The sequence below is a fragment of the Sapajus apella genome, unplaced genomic scaffold (assembly GCF_009761245.1).
Source record: "Sapajus apella isolate SASKATOON/1434 unplaced genomic scaffold, GSC_monkey_1.0 scaffold7, whole genome shotgun sequence".
NCBI lineage: Eukaryota > Metazoa > Chordata > Mammalia > Primates > Cebidae > Sapajus > Sapajus apella.
The window spans coordinates 35,782,924-35,805,876 of NW_022436947.1; the positions used below are offsets into that span (position 1 = coordinate 35,782,924).

The 22,953-nt window shown below is 37.4% G+C and overlaps 1 protein-coding gene across 8 annotated transcripts in view; it reads right to left on the minus strand.

Annotated features, from left to right (window-relative positions):
• The window catches only part of KMT2E (lysine methyltransferase 2E), a 101,590-nt gene that overhangs the window by 76,671 nt on the left and 1,966 nt on the right, over window positions 1–22,953 (minus strand). For 5 of the 8 annotated variants that reach the window (XR_004268188.1, XM_032275715.1, XM_032275721.1 and 2 more), the window contains exon 2: window positions 207–280. The exons of 2 other annotated variants lie outside the window; for them this stretch is intronic. The gene's annotated coding sequence lies outside the window, so the exon portion shown is untranslated. Of the gene's footprint in view, window positions 1–206; window positions 281–3,450; window positions 5,043–22,953 lie in introns of those variants that run through there. One more of the 8 variants, XM_032275719.1, reaches the window with a different exon arrangement.

Genomic DNA, 22,953 nt, shown 5'->3' on the forward strand with positions numbered 1-22,953 from the left:
GCAGTGAGCTGAGACTGCGCCACTGCACTCCAGCCTGGCGACAGAGTGAGAGTCCATCTTTTAAACACAACCTGAACAATTAACACAAGGTTTCAAATCTTATATGTGAATCAAAAAAACTGGTTATCCAACTGACGAGTAAAATATGTACAAAATACAATGAGAATAAATAGCAGCCATTAAAGAAATAATATAAAAGGAAATACCATGAGATGTCTGGTAAATCTGAGGTCCAAGAAAGAATAAATGTCTTCACAAAACCTGCTTATCCAGAATAGACCTAGAAACCAAGTGAACACAGGAGTTTTGAGCTATTTTTAAATGGCATAAAATTACAGTTATTTCTAACATGGTACCTAAAACCAAAGCGACTCACACAAAGCAGCCAATTCTTAAAAGGATACATTTATTCTTCCCTTTTTACACAAAACACAAGTAAAGGCAACAATCAAAGCTAAATACTAAATCAAACTGGAAAAAAAACCCACTGGGATACAATATTAAATTTAATATTTTAAAAATTTAAAAACTTTTAAAAATGCTAAATTTTAATACAATATTAAAAACAGATGTAGCAAAGCAAGGCAACAATACCAAAACAAAAATAAAAACAAAACTCTAAAGTAGAAAAAATGAAGTAAAAGACAAAAAAAGCAATTAAAGTAGAAAATAGTTTATCAGAAAAACTGTAAGACTGAATAAAGCTATCTTTAAGACCATGTTAAAATAAACAGAAAACAGGCTGGGTGCAGTGGCTAATGCCTGTAATCCCAGAACTTTGGGAAGCTGAGGCAGGCAGACCACTTGAGACCCGAAGTTCAAATGAGACTTCGTCCCTACAAAAAAAATTTAAAAATACAAAAATTACAAAAATTAGCTGGATTAGGTGATGTACACCTGTAGTCTCAGCTACTCATGGGGCTGAGATAGGAGGATTGTGGGAACCCAGAAGGTCAAGGAGCCATGAATGCACCACCGCACTCCAGCCTGAGTGACACGGGGAGACCCTGCCTTAAAAAAAAAAGAAAAGACACAAAACAAAAAATAACACTTTAAAGATTAATATGATACCCAAAAGGCAGAATGAAAATATGAGGAAAAATATTTTTCTAAAATTACAAATATAAGAGCCTAATATAACAATCTCTTTGAGGAAAGAGCCATTTATTATATTTCTGTCCTTTATAAGTACCTGGCACAGTGCTCAATACATTTTCAATTAAATTAGTGTATATATTTTGAATGTGTATCACTAAAGAGACTAAGCAGGTAAATTTTTGGCTTCATTACTAATGGAAATAAAGAAAGAAACTTGAAAGAAATTTTGAGGAGATACGTAACTGAGATTTCCTTATAAATTGGAAATTAAACTGCCCTTATTATTCATTTAAATTTTTTTAATTTATAGCAGTTGACTAAGGTAAAATAAAAAGAATACTAGTCAATTAAGATCCACTCCAAGTTACTATCTATGAATGCTTGGGCAAGTCTTTTCACTGCTCTCACTTTCAACTATAAATGGTGGGTGATTAGGCTGACGATCTTACAATCACAAGTACATTAACAGATTATTCCAAGTAATCAAAACAACAGAATTTTAGATTCTAAAAAGCTATAAAATATAAATTTGATAATAGAATGAATATGTATTTCTATAATTGAGCTCATGTTAGTATCAGATAGTGCCCCACAAGCACTTATCTGATACTCGAACTTCCCCAATTAGTGGTTATAATAATAATGATGGCAAATGCTGAGTGCTTACGAAGCTTAATCTCCACAATAAGTCTACGGTATAGGCACATTTATTATCCCCATTTTACAATGAGGTAGAGAAGTTAAACTCGTCCAAAGTTCATAACAAATAAATAGCCAAATCAAGATCTGAACCATTGTGGTCTGATTCCAGAGCTTACACATTAGTTAGCCTGAAATTTAAAAATGCCAGATGGCCAGGAGCTATGGCTCAAACCTGTAATCCCAGCACTGTGGGAGGCCCAGGTGGGCAGATCACCTGAGGTCAGGAGTTCAAGACCAACATGGTGAAACCTGGCCTCTACTAAAAATACAAAAAAGAGCTGGGCATGATGAGGTACACCTGTAATCCCAGCTACTCGGGAGGCTGAGGCATGAGAATTACTTGTACCCAGGAGGCAGAGGTTGCAGTGAGCCAAGATAGTGCCAATGCACACCAGCCTGAGTAACACACTCAAGTCTCAAAACAACCCCCACCCCCCCATAAAAAAACAAATAAAAACTGCCAGATGATAAGTAAAATAATCTAGATTTTCCAATTAAAGAAGAAAAAATTGACAGTTGCCCCTCTCAAAAAGGGAAATTAAATACTTAACTGTCTCACTCCAGAATATCTGGATTACATTTCCTCTGATCATTAAATGAAAGCACACTAACAAAATCTACCTTGCTCCTCACCCAAACGTGATCTAGTTAACAAACTTACATTTAATCTGTAACAATGCATTAAAACACCACAAGTGTTGAAAATACAGTCTCAAAGTCTAAAATTTGTGTTTATGGCCAGATGCGGTGACTCACGCCTACAATCCGAGCACTTTGGTAGGCCAAGCTGGGTGTGGATCACCTGAGGTCAGGAGTTCGAGACCAGCCTGGACACCATGGCAAAACCCCATCTTTACTAAAAATACAAAATAGCTAGGCATGGTGGTGCATGTCTGTAGTCTCAGCTACTCGGGAGGCTGAAGCAGGAGAATCGCCTAAACTGCACAGCCTGGGCAACAAGAGTAAAACTCTGTCTCAAAAATACATATATATATATATATATATATATATATACATACAGACAGACATTAAATGGAACACTACTCAGCAATATAAAAGAACAACCTAACAGTACATACAACTTGGGTGAATCCAAGGTAATTACGCTGAGTGAAAAAAATAAATAAATAAAAAGCCAATCCTGGCCGAGCACAGAGGCTCACACCTGTAAGTCCAGCTCTTTGGGAGGCTAAGGCAGGTGGATCATTTGAAGTCAGGAGTTTGAGACCAGCTGTCCAAGATGGTGAAACCCAGTCTCTACTAAAAGTACAAAAATTAGCCAGGTGTGAGGGCGGGGACCTGTAATGTCAGATAATCAAGAGGCTAAGACACAACAATCTCTTGAATCTGGAAGGAAGAAGTTGCAGTAAGCCCATATTGCACCACTGTACTCCAGACTGGTCAACAGAGCAAAACTCCATCCCAAAAAAAGAAAGAAAAAAAAAAAAAAAAAAGCCAATCTCAAAAGGTTACATAATATTTAACTCCATTTATGTAACATTCTTAAAATGATAAAGTATAGAAATGGAGGATACGTTATTTAAAAGGAAAGGGGTAGTAGGCAGAAAGAGGTAGGTATAGTTTTCACTGCCCTCACTTTCAACTATAAATGATCCTAGGGATCCTTATGGTGAAAAACTTGTTCCATACCTTAACTGTGGTGGTGGGTACAGGTACCCACACATGTGATACTACGGCACACAACCAAATCCGGACAAAGGAGTACAAATAAAACTGGGAAGCCTGAATAAAATGAGAAGACTGTATCAATGTCAATATTCTGGTCTTGGCCAGGTGGAAATGGTCTTGGCTCATGCCTGTAATTCCAGCAGTTTTGGAGGCTGAGGCAGGAGGACCACATAAGGCCAGGAGTTTCAGACCAGCCTAGGCTACATAGTGGAACCCAAATTCTACAGAAATAAAAAAATTAGTTGGGCATGGTGATGCATGCCTGCAGGCCTAACTATTCAGGAGATTGAGGTAGGAGGACCGTCTCAGCCTAGGAGTTTGAGATTACAGCAAGCTGTGATTATACCACTACCCTCCAGCCTGGAAAACAAAGGGAGACGCTGTCTCTTAAAACAAACAAACAAACAAAAACTGGTCAGGACATTGTAATACAATTTTACAAGATGTTACCATTGAGGGAAACTGCATACTATGGTTTGAATAAGATTTGTTCCTGCCAAAACTTACGTTGAAACCTTTATTTCCAGTGAAGCAAGGTTGTGAGATGGAGCCTTTAAGAGGTAGGGCCTTGAATAGGAGGGGTCTGGATCATGAGGACCCCGACTTTGTGAGTGGTTTGGTGCTAGTCTTATGGTAGCACGAGTTATCTCTGGCAAGACTAGATTCGTTCTCAGAGGAACAGATTAGTTCCTGAGAGAGCGGGTTATTAAAAAGCCAGAACACCCTTCGGTTCTCCTTCTTCACACGTGTCCATTTCCCTTTTCATCTTCCTCCATGTTGTGATGCCACCATGCTTCTTGAACTTCCCAGCCAGCAGAGCAGTGAACTACAAAACCCTTTATTAATTACCTAGCTTGAGGTATTCTGTTACAGCAACACTAAATGGACTAAGACACTAAGTAAAGATACATAGAATTTCTATTATTTCTTACAACCATATGCAAAACCATAATTACCACAAAATTAAAAGTTTAGTTTTTTAAAGTGACATTAAAATTGTGGCCTTCAAACTCTTTTTGAACATTGGTAGCAATTTTCCTACACATGAAACATTAACACAAATCTAGGCATCCTTTTTGATTATAACATGAAAAAATAGTTTTAATATCCTATGCTTTTACAAATAATTGTCAGTGTCCACTTGAAGTGCTGGACTAAAAACACCAAATATAATGGGAGAATGCCACAGTGATGTCTGCCAATGGGCACAGTAGGCATTTGTACTTCATATTTGCTATACCTGTGGTTAAAGAAAATAGCAGGGGAATATCCAGGCCTGTACACCCTCTCACCTATGGCTTCCTGAAGAACTGTTTGAAAATCAATAGCTAAAAGAAAATACTAACTCAAAATTTGATATGAAAAACCTGTTTCACTGGTATATTCTACTTGTCCAAAGAACAAATTGAGAATATTTTTTACTCTTGCAAAAAATAGTGTTAAAGCTTGCTGTGAATTAATAATCAACAACAAAATCCTAGGCTGGACATGGTAGCTCACACCTGTTATCCAACAATTTGGGAGGCCAAGGTGGAAGGACTGCTTGAGGCCAGGAATTTGAGACCTGCCTGGGCAAAAAAGCAAGACTGTAACTACAATTTAAAAAAAAAAAAAAAACTAACCAGGTGTAGTGATGTGTGCCTGTAGTACCAGTTAACTGGGAGGCTGAGGTGAGAGGATCACTTGAGACCGAGTCTGAGGTTACAGTGAACCATGATAGCACCACTGTACTCCAGCCTGGGCAACAGAGCAAAGCCCTGTTTCTAAAAAAAAAAAAAAAAAAGTAAATAAGTAAAACAAAAATAAGTAAACAACTTTTATTAAAAATCCTGCAAACACATTTATCTTTTTTTTTTTTTTTTTTTTGAGATAGAGTCTTGCTCTGTTGCCCAGGCTGGAGTGCAGTCATGCAATCTCTGCTCACTGCCACCTCCACGACCCAGGTTCAAGCGACTCTCCTGCCTCGGCTTCTCAAGTAGCTAGGACTACAAGGGTGTGCCACCAAGCCCAGCTCATTTTTCTATTTTTAGTAGAGACGGTTTCACCATGTTGGCCAGGCTGGTCTCGAACTCCTGACCTCGGGTGAACCACCCACCCCAGGCCTCCCAAAGTGCTGGGATTACAGGCTCAAGCCACTGCGCCAGCCACATTTATCTTTCATTTACTTAACTTATATATACCATTAGGCTTAATCATTATTTTTTGGCTTTTTTTTTTAGACAGAGTCTTGCTGTGTCACCCTGGCTGGAGTGTGGAGTACAGTGGTGTGATTTCGGCTCACTGCAACCTCTGTCTCCTGGGTTCAAGAGATTCTCCTGCCTCAGCCTCCTGAGGTTATTTTTGTATTTTTACCAGAAATAGGGTTTCGTCATGTTGGCCAGGCTGGTCTCAAGCTCCTGACCTCCAGTGATCCACTCACCTCGGCCTCCCAAAGTGCTGGAATTACAGGCATAAGCCACCTCCCCTGGCCTTTTATTTATTTATTTTTTAAAGACAGTTGGGCCGGACGCGGTGGCTCACGCCTGTAATCCCAGCACTTTGGGAGGCCGAGGCGGGTGGATCACAAGGTCAAGAGATCGAGACCATCCTGGTCAACATGGTGAAACCCCGTCTCTACTAAAAATACAAAAAATCAGCTGGGCATGGTGGCGCATGCCTGTAATCCCAGCTACTCAGGAGGCTGAGGCAGGAGAATTGCCTGAACCCAGGAGGCGGAGGTTGCAGTGAGCCGAGATCGCGCCACTGCACTCCAGCCTGGGCAACAAGAGTGAAACTCCGCCTCAAAAAAAAAAAAAAAAAAAAAAAAAAGACAGTTACACTCTTGTTGCCCAGGTAAGTACTATAGCACAATCTTGGCTCATTCAACATCCACCTCCCATGTTAAAGCAATTCTCCTACCTCAGCCTCCCTATTAGCTGGGATTACAGGTGCCCACCACCATATCCAGCTAATTTTTTTATTTTTAGTAGAAATGGCGTTTCATCATGTTGGCCAGGCTGGTCTCGAATTCCTGACCTCAAGTGATCCACCCACCTCAGCCTCCCAAAGTGCCGGGATTACAGGCATGAGCTACTGCACCTCACCATTTTTATCCTTTAAATAACCAAATAAAACCATGATTAAAACAAAGTTGGCAATTATTTTATTCCGTAATTCTTTCTTTTCTTCCCCCTGTCCCCTGGCCCCCACCACCGACTGAGATGGAGTTTCACTCTTGTTGCCCAGGCTGGAGTGCAATGGCGTCATCTCGGCTCACTGCAACCTCCACCTCCCAGGTTCAAGCAATTCTCCTGCCTCAGCCTCCCAAGTACCTTGATTACAGGCACTTGCCACCATGCCCAGCTAATTTGTTTTATGTTTTTAGTAGAGAAGGGATCTAACAATGTTGGCCAGGCTGGTTTCAAACTCCTAACCTCAAGTGACCTGCCTACCTCAGCTTCTCAAAGTGTTAGGATTACAGTCATGAGCCACCGCGCCAGGCCTATTCTGTCATTCTTTAATCTCAAATAAAACAATGTCCTCACTCCCCTTCAAGTATGCTTTCTGTCACTATTGTGAATCCATTTCTTTCATACTAGAAAACTTGAGACTTTTCTTCTTTCCCTCTCTAAAAACAACATGCATCAAATCTAATTAATAGAATTTAAACAAATCTTTCTGATGGTACTGTCTACATTTTATTATCTCAGACCTGGGCAATGAATACTTCTCTAAGTAGTTTTCTTCCCTATTCTAACTTGGCCTTTAAATCATTGGTTCCCAAAGATAGATCCACACCTGTTACTTTTCATATACCTGGGGGCAGGAGTAGAAAATGATAGATTCTTAGGCCTGACCCTAGAGATTCTCATATAGTAGGTTTGAGTTGTGGCCTGAATGTCTTATCAAAAAACTAAAAGGGCATTCACACTAGTGCTCTATTTTATAACTACTTGTTACAACATTGGACAGAATATTATACTTCAAATCCTACTGGTTTCCTCATAACTTTGCCCTACTCAAAAAAGTGTAGTTCACAGTAATTTCAGTCAAATTCCTAATCTTGACATTACATCAGGTTACCATGTTCCATACTAATAATACAATCTATAACCCCGTTGATTATGCAAGTCTTTTTGCTTTGGCATCTCCTTGCTCATTCCTCTTCAAATTTGCTAATTTTCTTTTCCTTTTCTTTCCCGCCCAATAAAAATCATATTAGATTTTCAAGAACCATTGCTTCCTTGAATCCTTCCCACTTTTTTTGTGGCACATTTGTGCCACAAAACTAGCTTGAGACATCTACTAGATCAACCTCCTAAGGGCTGTTTCCTCAGCTCTTAATAACAATTTGCCTAGTCTTGATCTCAAAAGACTACTCCAGCTATAAAACTTGTTCCAAACTAATGTCTTCCCTTCTTAACCTCCTAAAGAATACACTACTTACATTAACTACTGGTTTATATTTTGACAGACATTATTTTAAAACAGCTGTTAAATGTATAGCTTTCACAATTAGGTCATCTATTTAACCCCAGATCAAGAACTGATATATTTCTATATTGCCTCTCAAAACCTGTAATTCAGTGGGTAAGATACCCACCTAAATTATTCTTTTTATTTATCTTGGTTCATGTCAATTGGGTAAATTATTTTTGATTAAACCTCAATTTCTTTTTCGAACACATTCAATCCCTTCTCCGTCCTTTAAATGAACATGAAAAAACGAAACCTGCCACTGACTAACGTTACTAATGTAGTTGTCCCCCAAGCTCAGTCCTCCCTATTACTGGTCTCCCATCAATGTTGGATCCATTTCATTTCTGTTTGATTTACTATTCCCACTCAAATCTTTTAGATGTGTATCTATAATATCTGCCATCACTTCAAAAATCAAGCCTTCAAAATGAAACTTTCTTTCCTACACACCTTCTTTCATTCTATTTTTTATCAGTATTGCCATGCTCTTCTTAATCCTTCTTTCCTTCCAGTCTCCTATTATATCCAGTCAACCAATCATTTGTGCCTCCCCAGTGTTGAAGATTCATTCCGGCTGGGCGCGGTGGCTCACACCTATAATCCCAGCACTTTGGGAGGCCCAGGTGGGCGAATCACGAGGTCAAGAGATCGAGACCATCTTGGCCAACATGGTGAAACCCTGTCTCTACTAAAATTACAAAAATTAGCTGGGCATGATGGCGTGCGCCTGTGGTCCCAGCTACTCGGGAGGCTGAGGCAGAAGAATTGCTTGAACTCAGGAGGTGGAGGTTGCAGTGAGCAGAGGTAGTGCCACTGCACTCCAGCCTGACACCTGGCGACAGAGCGACACTCTGTCTCAAAAAAAAAAAAAAAAAGACTCATTCCTCCTCAGCCTCCATGGCCCGTAACTACCATCATCTTCATCTGAAAAACCCAACTTAGCTGAATAACCCAAAAATCAACAATCTTTTCAATTAGCAACTATCAAGATCTAAGTAATTTGTCTCTGAATGGAATTCTTAGTATTGTTTAAGCATTTCCCTCTTCCCTCAGATTACAATTATTCTATTATTTTAAAATAAAATCAATTCAAAGTCATTGATTTAACATATTTGAACACATACTATGAGCATATACCACGTTCTAGATACTGCTCTAGGTGCCTGGGAATGGGCAATGAATAAAATTATATTGCTCTTATGGCACTGGAAATGACCTGTGGCAATCGAATATAATCAAGGGTACCTTAAAGAGTCTTGCTCTGTCCCCTGGGGTGGAGTGCCATGGAGCGATCTCAGCTCTCTGCAACCTCTGACTCCCAGGTTCAAGTGATTCTCCTGCCTCAGCCTCCCAAGTAGCTGAGATTACACGGACTCGCCATGACCGGCTAATTTTTGTATTTTTTTTTTTTTTGAGACAAAGTCTCATTCTGTCACCAGGTTAGAGTGCAGTGACACGATCTTGGCTCACTGCAACCTCTGGCTCCCAGGTTCAAGTGATTCTCCTGCCTCAGCCTCCCAAGTGGCTGGGATTACAGGCGTGCACCACCACACCCAGCTAATTTTTTTGTATTTTAAGTAGAGACAGGTTTTCACCATAGTGGTCAGGATGGTCTCGATCTCTTGACCTCATGATCTGCCCACCTTAGCTTCCCAAAGTGCTGGGATTACAGGTGAGAGCCACCATGCCTGGCCTTAATAGAGATGGAGTTTTGCTATGTTGGCCAGTCTGGTCTCCAACTCCTGACCTGAAGTGATCCACCCACCTCAGCCTCCCAAAGTGCTAGGATTACAAGCATGACCCATCATGCCCGGCCTTAGAATAGTTTTCTTAAAGTAGCTGCCTTTGATTAATGATTTATTTATTCTCATTATTCAAGAATTAGTCTTTTTTAAGTATCAATAGAAAGCTACAAAAATTTTCAAATGACTTTAATTCAAATTATCAAACAGCCCCTCTTTAGCTATGTGATCCTAGGAAATGCCTCAGTCTTAGACCACATGCAGTGGCTCATGCTTGCAATCCCAGCACTTTGAGACGACAAGGTTGGTGGATTGCTTGAGCCTAAGATTTAGGGACTAGCTGGGGCAACATGGTGAAACCTCATCTCTTTAAAAAAAAAAAAATTAGCCAGGTATGGTGGTACAGGGTCCCAGCTACTTGGGAAGCTGAGGTGGGAGAATTGTTTGGGCCTGTGAGGTAGAGGCTGCAGTGAGCTGAAATCACGCCACTGCACTCCAACCTAGGTGAGTGAGACCGTGGCTCAAAAATAAAGAAAGAAAGAGGAAAAAGAAAACAGAAATGTTTCTATCTCAGCTGGGCGTGATGGCTCATGCCTGTATCCCAGCACTCTGGGAGGCTGAGGCAGGTGGATCGCTTGAGCCCAGGAGTTCGAGACCAGCCTGGCCAACTTAGGAAACCCCGTCTCTAAAGAAAACTTAAAAATTAGTCGGACATGGTAGCCGGCGCCTGTGGTCCCATCTACTTGGAAGGCTGAGGTGAGAGAATGGCTTGAACACAAGAGGCGGAGGTTGCACTGAGCCAAGATCACATCACGGCACTCCAGCCTGGAAGACAGAGCCAGACTCTGTCACACACACACAGACACACATGTATGTCTCAGTCCCTCTAGGCCACTCAGGAAAAAAATGGGCACAATATCTGTCCGGTTGTGCAGAGTAATATATGTAGATACACTCTAGATATTTATTGTTAGTTGTCTTCTAGAAAATACAAAAATTACATTATCCAATCCAATGATAATAATCAATTCCAATAACAATACTGTTGGCCACTAAGCAAATGGTGAAAGAATAGCAACTCTATTACTGTATTTCAATAGTTATCTTAATATTCAGATGTATTTAAAATATGTACTATAAAAATCTTAAGACTCAAGTAAGAGTAGGCTTAATTCCTAAGTACTTAACAAACTCATAAAATCAGTAAGGGACCAAAATTTATATATATATATATGTAAATACTTTCAAGTTTAAACAGTTTTACTTCTACAGTATTTTCCTGTCTTTTAACTCCAAGACTTACAATATCCCCAGATAGCTTCCTCCTCTTCATACAGTAATGTAAACAGAAGAAAAACAAAAACCTGGAAATGGGAAGACTAGTATAATACAATTAGAGAGTTGAAGCTTAAGGAAAGAAAATGTCTACACACTCATACACAAAAATGAACTATGGAGTTAAGAGATCTACATCTCCAATAAGAAAATAGAGTAGCCTGTCTTGAACTTCAAAAAAGTACACAATCTCTAAAAAATTTTAGAATACAGGCAAAAATAAAATGTCAAGAATGAGGTTGGTGAACACAATGAGTCCTATAAGGGACCAACACATTTGCCATGCGACAGACTTCCAGCTTCATTGTAAGGCTGAGGTGGGAGGACTGCTTGAGCCTAGGAGTTAAAGACCAGCAAGGGCAACATAGTGAGTCCCTAACTCTACAAAAAAAAAATTTTTTTTTTAAATTAGCCAGACATGGTGGCATGGCACCTATAGTCCCAGTTACTCGGGAGTCTGAGATGGGCAGATCACTTGAGCCTGGGAGATCAAGGCTATAGTAAGCCATGATCATGCCACTACACTCCAGTCTGTGTGTGGGGGGGTGGCGACAGAGACCCTGTCTCAAAAAAGGGGGGGCGGAGCTTTCTGCAAAGGGATTATATAGAAATGAAAAACAACCCACATATAAACAGCTGATCAGCCACTTCTAAAAACCATTGGAGTATGAGGAAATTGCTGTGTGTAGCCGGGAACTGAACTAGAAATGCTTTTCCCAAAATCCTTAATGAACTATTTACTTTAGGAGGTAAGAGGTATCAATTTTAAACTTCTGTAAGTGAAATTTTAAGCTATGCCAACATAACCTCCTTTGAAATTTAACTTTCACCATCACTCTGTATCAATTTAAATGATAAATATCAGTTTCTCACAATTATTCTCAAAGTAACTACACAATAAAACAGCATTTATCTCTTGGTACAACCATATCACATCCACGAGATTTGCCAGTTTTAACATAAAAAGATCAGTTGATAGATTAATGTATAGCTAACAGATTAATACTAATATATAGCAAATAGGTTACTGTATACCAATTACAGGCTTAAATTTGAAAAACCACATAATCTGACTCCAATGATATTAACCAACAATTATCAGTTATTCCCCTTAGGAAGCAGTATGTGCAAGCTAAATAAGACAAAACTGATAGCTACTATGATGCTTTTACATAAGAAGACACTCAACTATCTGCCACTTAATTTAATCTCGTTTATTGTATTATCAGAGTTCAAAAGATCCCTAAAAAATAATTTAAATCTCACAAGATAACAAAGGTGTTTGGATTTTGATATGTTCTAGAAGCACAAGAAATCTGTTATTTCATCTAGTACAGTCCTATAAATCCCACTGGATAAACCAGAGTCAGATCCTGAAATCCCATTTTTAGATTTCCAGGAGATGAAATGATCAAGAGTACAGTATATATAACTGGATCCATCCCCTTTTGAACTAAAGAAATCTAAATTTACATATATATAAAAGAGACTAGACATCTGTGAGTTCATCAAAGTCAAGTTAACATGGAAAATCATGAAAAATATACATCTTAAACACTGTACTTTTAAAATATCCTTATCAATTTTTTAGTTTCAAACTGAAATGTATTCTTCAAGTATAGCTCCCCTGACTAGAATTCTAGTTTCTTGTTCCTACATAAACCAGTTCAATAATGCATTGTCTACAGTTTTTGGTTTAACATATTTCAAAATAACTTACCTAGGTCTTTGTAGAGCAATCTGAATATAGACTTTCTTCTAGATTTCTATTTTTTCCCTATAATATTTTAGTCACCTTGCCCACACCCTAACCTGACTACAATTTTCTTCAGCATTTGCCTTTAGCAAGCTTTCCAAAGCATTTAACTTAGTTTGCATTTAAATAGTTCTCTCTTCACATTTATTTATCATTGGTTTATGTAATATTTAATAAAATATAAACACATTACAAGTACAATGGAATTAGCCAATTTGGGAACAAACCTATGACTCAACTGGTGGAAGCAGCACAAAGTAGTTTACATTCATTCAATATATACAAACATTAGTATTTTAAAAATAATATTAATCCTGCAGATTGGTCAAATGAAAAGGAAACATCTACAGTATCCACATAAAACATTTCAGGAAAAAACACATAAACTATAAATAGCAAGCACCTTAGCATATCATAGACCTTACAGACAGAAGTCAGATTTACTTTTTTTCCAGAAACAACTATTACAGAAACAGTTACACAGCTTACTAAGAATTTTGCCCAAATTAACTTATTAAATTCTTAAAACCACTCTATGAAATAGGCTCTATTATTACTTCCATTTTGCAGACCAATAAATGAAGGCACAAAAAGGTAAAAAAACATTGCCCAAAGTAGTACAACCTAGTTTAAGTGCAATCAAACCAAAGTGGTAGGGTTCTGGAGTCTGTACTTGTATACAGTACAGCTTCTAAAAGAAATATTGTTTTCAGTCTTTTTAATAAATGTTACTTTCTTATCTTAAGAACTGGAGGTAAGTAAGCCATGTTCTATATGTCATTCCCCAGCGCAAACTTTTCAGTAGCACTCCTCTTAAATACATATTCAGTTATTCTGGCATTCAAGGCTCAACCACAACTTGATCCCAATTTGTACTGCTGTAACTTCAATTCAAGCTCCTTTTCCTAATAGCCTAGAGGTTCTGGAAACCAATAAATCATCTTTAATTGGAATATACAGAAACAGTGGACAGAGAGTCTGTCACATGACACTGTTCAAAGACCAGTATTTGCTTATTTCAGAGACTCCAAAAATAGTGGCCTGCCTTTTAAAGAGAAATGTCCACCAGGTGCAGTGGCTCATGCCTATAATCCCAGCACTTTGGGATGCTGAGGCAGGCAGATCACGTGAGGTCAGGAGTTCAAGACCAGCCTGGCCAACATGGAGAAACTGTGTCTCTGCTAAAAATACAAAAAATTTAGCCAGGCAATAATCCCAGTTACTCGGGAGGCTGAGGCAAGAGAATAGATTGAACCCAGGAGGCAAAGGTTGCAGTGAGCCGAGATCATGCCATTGCACTCCAGCCTGGGCAGCAGAGCAAGACTCTGTCTCAAAAAATAAATAAATAAATAATATAAATAAATAAAGAGAAATGTCCAGCATGATTTCTTGGAAAAGTATAAAGCACCAAGAGCCAGGACCTAAATTTCAAACCTTGATTAACTACTATGTAACTCTACAACCTTGGGAACACCATTTAACCTCTCTGGAGTTCAGTCTCACAAAATAAAAGCAGAGAACTCGAACACAAAAATCAGCTGCAGCCAGTACTAAAATGCAGATTCAAGGACCAACTCTAAAAATAAGGTGCTTCTAGGCCGGACGCGGTGGCTCACGCCTGTAATCCCAGCACTTTGGGAGGCCGAGACGGGTGGATCATGAGCTCAAGAGATCGAGACCATCCTGGTCAACAAGGTGAAACCCCGTCTCTACTAAAATTACAAAAAATTAGCTGGGCATGGTGGCGCGTGCCTGTAATCCCAGCTACTCAGGAGGCTGAGGCAGGAGAACTGCCTGAACCCAGGAGGCGGAGGTTGCGGTGAGCCGAGATCGTGCCATTGCACTCCAGCCTGGGTAACAAGAGTGAAACTCCGTCTCAAAAAAAAAAAAAAAAAAAAAAAAGGTGCTTCTTTACATGTCCAGGAGGGGAGTTCTGGCCCAAAAGAAAATCCTTTCATTCATCATGGGGGTTTTGTGTCTTTCACCATACCCTTCGTTTAAACACTGAGAGAAGATTTAGCAGTACTACAAACTGAACTTTCATTAATCTCTTAAGACATATTTACAAACAGTCAATTCAGATTATTTTTTAAAGCACCTACCAAATGCTTAGTATCCACTGTATTTCATTAATCTTCATTGTTGTGAAATATTATCATTTTAATTTTCTCAGAAAGAAATTGTAAATTTTAAAGAATATAATCAGCAAAATTTTCTCCTCCTGCTGTCTGAAAATTGCCAAAGAAATTATCAAATTCACTACCAATATTTTGCTATCACTAAAAGAAAATACATCAAACTGATGAGTCTTACTACAATGTAATAAAAGTCTGTTTTCCAATTTCTTTTCCTTTTCGTCTTTCTTAACCTTTCTGAGTATGTATGTCTTTTATTACAAGGTTTTAGAAACGATATATCACTTTGCCCTAGAGTTACAGATGTTTCATGCTCTGCTGTATTTCCATCTGTATATATACCATCTCACCAATCTCCTTTTAAAAATCATTGATTTGCATGTATGTGAAAAGAACCCATCTCAATGTTTTCCAAAGTATTATTTTACTTAAAAAAAATTGCTTAACGGAATTTTTTTTTTTTTTTTTTATTTTTTTTTTATTTTTGAGATAGCGTTTCACTCTGGTCACCTAGGCTGGAGTGTAATGACTTGATCTCGGCTCACTGCAACCTCTGCCTCCCGGGCTCAAGCAATTCTCCTGCCCCAGCATCCGAAGTAGATGGGATTACAGGTGCCTGCCACCACATTTGGCTAATGTTTTGTATTTTTAGTAGAGATAGGGTAACGGATTTTTTTAATGGAGAAAGCGGAGTATCATAAGAAAGATGTTTTCAGCCCTTAGAAACTAAGCTGCTGGCATTAGCAAATCATAGACCTAAACAATACAAATGTAACTCAAGACTTATTTAGCAATAGTTCTAAAGACCAAATAAGGAACTAGAAGCACATCTTTTTTGTATATGTTCTGGATTTCAAATTAGATCAGCATCGAGGAAACAATTTAAATCCCATTTGTGTGGAAAACTGCATGGGAATATTATCCATGTATTGTCTAACATCTATACTTTTCTTCCTTAAAATTTTATTTGTTGTGATTAAAAAAGCAGCCCATATACATTTCAAAAAAATCTGAATAGAAAAAGCAAAAAAATGAAACTCCCACAAACCCAATTATCCATGAACAAATCGGTTAAAACCCCTGGTGTATATGTACATGTATGTACCCAAGAAAAGAAAAAAATTAATTTTTTTAATTAAAAAAAAAAAAGAAAAGAAAAGCCTTGGTGTGTTTACAACCAACAGAGTAAAAACTTTATTCAGGCAAGAATCATCAATAGATGCTAAATCCTGAAGAAGAAAGTTTAATGAGGAAGAGGATATTTATACAAATCTCAAAGTATCTACCCACAAATTAATTAGTTATGTCAAAATGAAAAACATCAACTATACAACAGAGAAACTACTCAACACCCTAACCAAGTTATCAAAATGAACATAATGATAAAGGGCAAACAAACAGATGACACAAAAACAACTATTACTAATTTAGTATTCCAGCCAAAAATGCACAATCTGAATAATGAAGAAAGCTTAAGACCAAGCCAAACTGAGGAGTGATATATAAATAAGCCTTCCATTGTCATAAAAGACAAAGAAAGACAGAGGAACTGTCCCAGATTAAAAGAGACTTAAGGGACAAGAGAACTAAATGTAATTTGTGATCTTGGATTGGCTATAGCACTGAAAAAAATGCTAATAAAGGACATAATAGGGACAATGGATAGAACTAGAATATGGACTATGAAATATGACATCATTGTTAAATTTCCTAAATTTGACAACTACTCTGGCTACTTAGGAAAACATGCGTGTTCTTAGGAAATGCATATTTCAGTACGAAAGGCTGTAAAGGGGTGAATGGCTGAAAACCACTTTCAAATGGTTCAGGAAAAAAACGGGTATATACATAAACAGAATAATATAGCAAACAGCAAAATGTCGCAAGGCAGGTGATCTTGGTACAGGGTATGAGAGTGTTACTTCTAGTCAAGTAATTTCTCCATAAATTTTAAATAATATTAAAGTTAAAACTAAAAAAAAAAAAAAAAAAAATCTTGTTTTTTTTTTTTAGCATTCCTCAACACGTGTGTGGCAATTTTTAAATTAAAAATTGAATCAGTTCAATATATCAATTATCTAGTTTTGGAAGCCCTCCCAAGTATCTCTGAACATCCCTGGAAAAAGGTGGTTGTTTCAGGAGAATTAAAGGTGTCTTTCCCTTGCTTTACATCTGAGAAATTCCACTCTACACACCGTAAACACCCACCCCACCACCATCTCCCTAACTAGTCTCAGATAATTAGGGGGGATCAAGATGGTGAATAGCGGCTCTTTTGACACCTTGCCAATTCCTGTGAGGCCCATCTGTACTTTCTTCAAATAAATTATGTGAGATTTCCCTACAGCCTTATAACAAATCCTTTATTTAAGCTGGCTAGAGCTGATTTCTGTTCCTTGCATCCAAAAAACCCTAAAACAGCAAGCTTTTAAGAAGGCGAAATAAACTCTGGGTTCTCTCAAAGCAGGGACTGTCTTATCTCTCTCTGTATCCATGATGTCAGGAAAGTAAGAGCTGCTCAAATTCATCTTTTGTCTGTGCTTCAGAAATATTGTTTCAGTAAAGGCTTAACTAATGATGTAAGATGTAATAAGACTGTGTCAAGGCAACCAATTAAGCAGCTTCATTTAAAGAGAAGCAGAGGCTTATTTTCTGAGTAAGAGTTACTATGTATCAGACAAATCTCAGACCCTCATTTATGGCTACTGGACCACAAACCTAACCATTCAAATTAGTCACATCATGAATCTTCCCATCTCAACCACTTCATTAAAGAGGAAATGGGGTTTTCAAATTCCTGAATGCTTTCTTTAAACGTTGTATAAAGAAAGATAGTAAGAGGAACTCAAGATACCTCTCTGTAAACTCAAAAATAGAAACAATTACACATATTAGTCTGTGAAATAAGAAAACAAAAATACTAGAAGAGTGTATCTTTCTCATACATTCTCCTTACAAGTGGAACCTCTGAAAGACCCAAACTGTTTTCCTGACAATATCCTAAGTGGTAATGGTTAATTCTTTGCAACATATTCCTCACTTTTTACTAAAAATCACTGACACCAGGTTTCATCTTAGGCCAAACAGTAAGGAGATCAGAAAAACTTATTTGATCTGTTTTTTTGGTTTTGTTTTGAGAGAGTCTTGCTCTGTCGCCAGGCTGGAGTGCAGTGGCGTGATCTCAGCTCACTGCAATCTCCGCCTCCCAGGTTCAAGCGATTCCCCTGCCTCAACCTCTCGAGTAGCTGGGACTAAAGGCCCGCATCACCGTGCCTGGCTAGTTTTTTGTATTTTAGTAGAGACGGGGTTTTACCATGTTAGCCAGGACGGTAGTGATCTCCTGACCTCGAGATCTACCCACCTCGGCCTCCCAAAGTGCTGGGATTACAGGCATGAGCCACCTCGTCCGGCCTAATCTTAAGCTTATTTAACTCAAATAAGTTTAAAGTAATTTATAAGGGTAAATATTTTAAGGCTTCAAATAGAAATTATTTTAAATACCCTATGAAAACAAAAGCCAACATAAATGAAAAAATTTAAACATTTTTGGTCTCAGATAAAACATGAGACAACATAATTACATGAACTTTCATTTATTTTTTTGAGATGTAGTTTCAGTCTTGTCCCCCAGGATGAGTGGAGTGTAATGGCACAATCTCGGCTCTGCAACCTCTGCCTCCCAGCTTCAAGCAATTCCCCTGCCTCAGCCTCCCAAGTAGCTGAGATTACATACTTCTGCCACCATGCCCAGCTAATTTTTGTAGCAGAAACGAGGGTTCACCATGTTGCCCAGGCTGGTCTCGGACTCCTGACCTCAGGTAATCCACCCGCCTCAGCCTCCCAAAGTGCTAGGATTACAACCATGAGCCACCACGCCCAGCCAGGTGAACTTTAAAATTATAAATACCCAAACCAAAACGAACTCAATCCACTATAATATCCTAGACAGGCATGACCTTAAACACTGCAACCAAACTGGATATTACACAGGTGTGATTACTCAATATCATCTTTCTCAATATTAAAATTCAGGACCAAGAGTTTTATTTTTTGTTTACTATTTACTTTTTTCTTAGAAAGACCCTCACTCTATCACCCAGGCTAAAGCACAGTGGCACAATCTCAGCTCACTGCAAACTCTGCCTCCTGGGTTTAAGCAACTCCCCCGCCTCACCCTCCCAAGTAGCTGGGATTACAGGCACCCACTTCCACACTCAGCTAATTTTTGTAATTTTTAGTAGAGATGCGTTTTCACCATGTTGTCCAGGCTGATCTTGAACTCCTGACCTCAAATGATCCACCCCGCACCCCTCCACCTTGGCCTCCTGAAGTATTGGGATTACAGGTGTGAGCCACAGTGCCCAGCCTATTTTTAATAATTAATATCTGCTACCTCTTAGTCTTCTGAAGGAATGTTTCTTCCTTTGGATTAACTCTAAGCAACCTAAGAGCTGGTAAGAAATTACCTCTCTGTCCAATTGTTGTAAAAATAAAGCTACACAAATCATTGCTTATCACATTGACCTGCATGCAGATCCTTTCTAAGCCCAAATTTCATATCTGAAACAGTTTTGAAATACAAAACATTTTAATTAAAAATGATAAACAAGTATTTACTCATTAATTTATATTATAGGTTAATTATTTACTCATTAGAAGGCATAATGTCTGTTATGATGGCATCTTAATTCAACACATCAAAAAAGAATTCTTTGTTGACCTGTTGCATTGATAATGTCCAACACCCCCAAAAGCTTAGTTTTGGTAAATAACCAAATGAGATTTCCAATAAAACTGTAAAATTCACCTAACAATAAAAAAAGTTTTTCTATCCAAAAATGAAATCCAATTATGATCTGTTCATGAGGGAAAAAAGAATTGATTTCATATCAAGTGAAAATGTGTTATTTAGTGAAATATAAGACCAACTGCTTTTTCTGACTCTGATTTAAGTAAAAATCATCCTAGTTACCAATAATTAATAAAAACTTCTCTTAGCCTTAAAGATACAAATTGAGATCTAATTAACTTAGTCTGGGTCACCTTCATTTGATTTTTAATGTCACACTTAGCATGGAAGTTCACAGTAACAAAAACCAATCTGTTTGCATTGTAATATGGTTAATTCCTAACTCTTGCAATTGCTGTTAAACAAATTACATTAAGCCTTCGCTGAAATGATAGTTTGAAGCACAGACAAAAGATGAATTTGAGTATTTTATGCAGAGTAAAACAAATTTTATATTATATAAAGTAAAATACTCCTATTTCACATTAAAGTAAAATACTCCTATTTATTTTATATAAAGTAAAATACTCATTGTTTAATAGCAAGATTTTTAAATACCATCCACTTCCAGTTTAGTATAGAAAACTATTTCAACAACAAATATTGTTCCTCCATATTAAGTAAATTTTTAGGTAATACAAAAATTATCCTTTCAATGTCAAGAAAAAAATAAGGCTCCTCCCGACATTTGCACATTACAAACAGGTAAATATGAGCCACTTCAATTTTAAACCCAGCCTAAAAACCAGTAACATTCATACAGTAATATTTCAAATAGTATACCTCTTGTTAATTTGCCAGTGAACACAAAAAGTAATTTTACCATAAAGTAAAAATAATTCTATTTTCAGTATTAAAAAGTCTCATAATCTATCATGAAATTGGGGGAAAACTGTATTCTCACTGAATACAAGTATTTAACATTTATTCTAACATGTAACAGGGAACAGTCCCGGATCACCCTACATATTTGAGATGTAAATGTGTTTGCTTAAACAAAAGCTTCACATCCAAGAAATAATTAAGCACCTACCATCTGCTAAAAATAAATTTGGAGATAGAAGCTATTACACATTATTAAAATATTTTAAAAATAGTAAACATAGAACAGCATCTGCTGAGAAAACTGCATACTAGTATTTCCTAACCCATTTTGATAGCTCTTCAAAGTTCTGTTGGTTTTATACATTTTAAACATACTATGGTTGTACAAATGCAGAGCTGTTAGGGTTTACATAAAGTATACCTTTAAACATTAAACCAGTTTCTTCACGAGATTAAAGAATGGAAATGAGCATATTACTCTTGGAAATTAAGAAGCCAATTTAAGAAATTATAATTTCCCTAAGACCACTAAAATATGTAAAGGGGAAATTTTTCTCCTATTAATTAGCTGTTCTTCCTACTTCCTCAATAGATTCAAGAAGTCCTAGAGCTTAGTGGGGGCATATATGGCAAAGATTTCTTGTTGGAAGCTGTGAGGAATTCAGACAAGCCAAAACTTTAGGACAGTTATCAATCTTACAGAGTTGATGGGAAATGGAGACCTGTCAATGTTCTACACTAAAACTGGGATCAGAGAGATCCTTTCACTTACAATAACAACAAAAGGGAGGTATGATCAAAATGTAAGCTCTAAAAATAAAATTTACTCTCCAATTACCTTATAGTTTTCTTCAAATCCACTTAAACAGATAAACAACTAATCCTTCAAATTCAGCTATCCTAAGAACAAAGACCATTTGACTAGTTTCCCCCAAGGGACCAAATTGTTTCAAAACTCTCTGGGAACAAAAATTATGCCTAATCTTTTAATAAATTTGCCTAGACAATCCTAACTTAAAACATAGTCAATTAGCAAAAAAAAAAAAACATTTATAGCCCTGTTATTTATAAAGTAACCATTCAAAATAAGGTACAATACTAAAAAAAAAAAAAAAAAAAAAAGCCAGTCTCATTTTACAGGAACTAAAATATCAAAAGAAACAAACAAAAAAAAAACCACCACCAACAACAAAAAGAAGCAAACAAAACCTAATGCAGTAAAGCAAGCCAATATGCAGAAAGCTAGTAAACTGAAGGCAGTTTTTCCTATAATTTCTAACTTGGTATTTTTCATTTGAAGCTAAATAAGTTCAATTGCTTTGTCTGTCTAGACCTGACTAAGGTCTCTATGAAGAAAAACACTGGGCACAGGCAGTGTTCCCTCCTATAGCTACATAAACCAAATCTATAAGAATACAATGGTTTTGTATATTGAATAGCAAGTTTAAAGTACCAAGCTTCTGAACCACAGACCTTAATCACCTAGTCTTTAAAATAAATGCACAATCTTTACACAGCAGTGAAAGATCTGGACTTACATACTCGCTCAGATCAAAATACAAATGAGTACTGACCCCAAACCCTATACAAACTCGTCCACTACCCACCAACATTTCACTTTATAATAAAATATTTCAAAAATTCTAAGTAAGGTTGTGTGCTCAGTCTTCCATGATGAAACCCACTGGTATGTAGAAAATCCCTGAGCCAGTTATTTCTCTAATTATTTCGTAGGCTAGAACCTTACCACATTCACCATATGAGGTAAATGCTGCTCCAAAATATTTACAATGGAATAAGAGAATCATGAAATGGTGTATACTGTCCAACCTTTTTAAGTACTACTGGATTGAAAGGCAATCGTCTTTCAGTTGCTCCACAATCAGAATGGTTATTAAGTGTCATTAATGGCCCACTCATATCTCAATGCTTAGATCAGCCCAAAAAGATAGAACTCCCACTATGAAAGTGAATTCTAATCTTTCACACTTTAAAAAATACAGTTAAATGACACCTGACACTACTTAATTTTCAGTCTCAGTCTATAAGATTCTGAAAATAGCATAAAATGGATTCGAGACCCTATTATGGTAATGTTTTTATTTAAGGTCTATTAAAACAGGCTAAATTCCACAATCCCATAATAGGTAAATGGGCATGTTTGGGGAGGAAAAAAATCAAGAATCAGAGCCTTACTTTTAACTTACATAATGATGATAGTATGCCCTAAGACAATTGTTAAAAGCAGCATGAAGCTTCACTTTATCAAATACACCATCAACTTTGAAAATTCTTAAGGAAAGCTTAAATACACGGGGAAAATGGATGGCAAAATATAATGGCATCTCTACACCCAATGAAGTAACAGGTTTAGGCTTGTTTGTACAGCTCCCTAAAATTTAAGCTGAAACAGAATACAAAAAC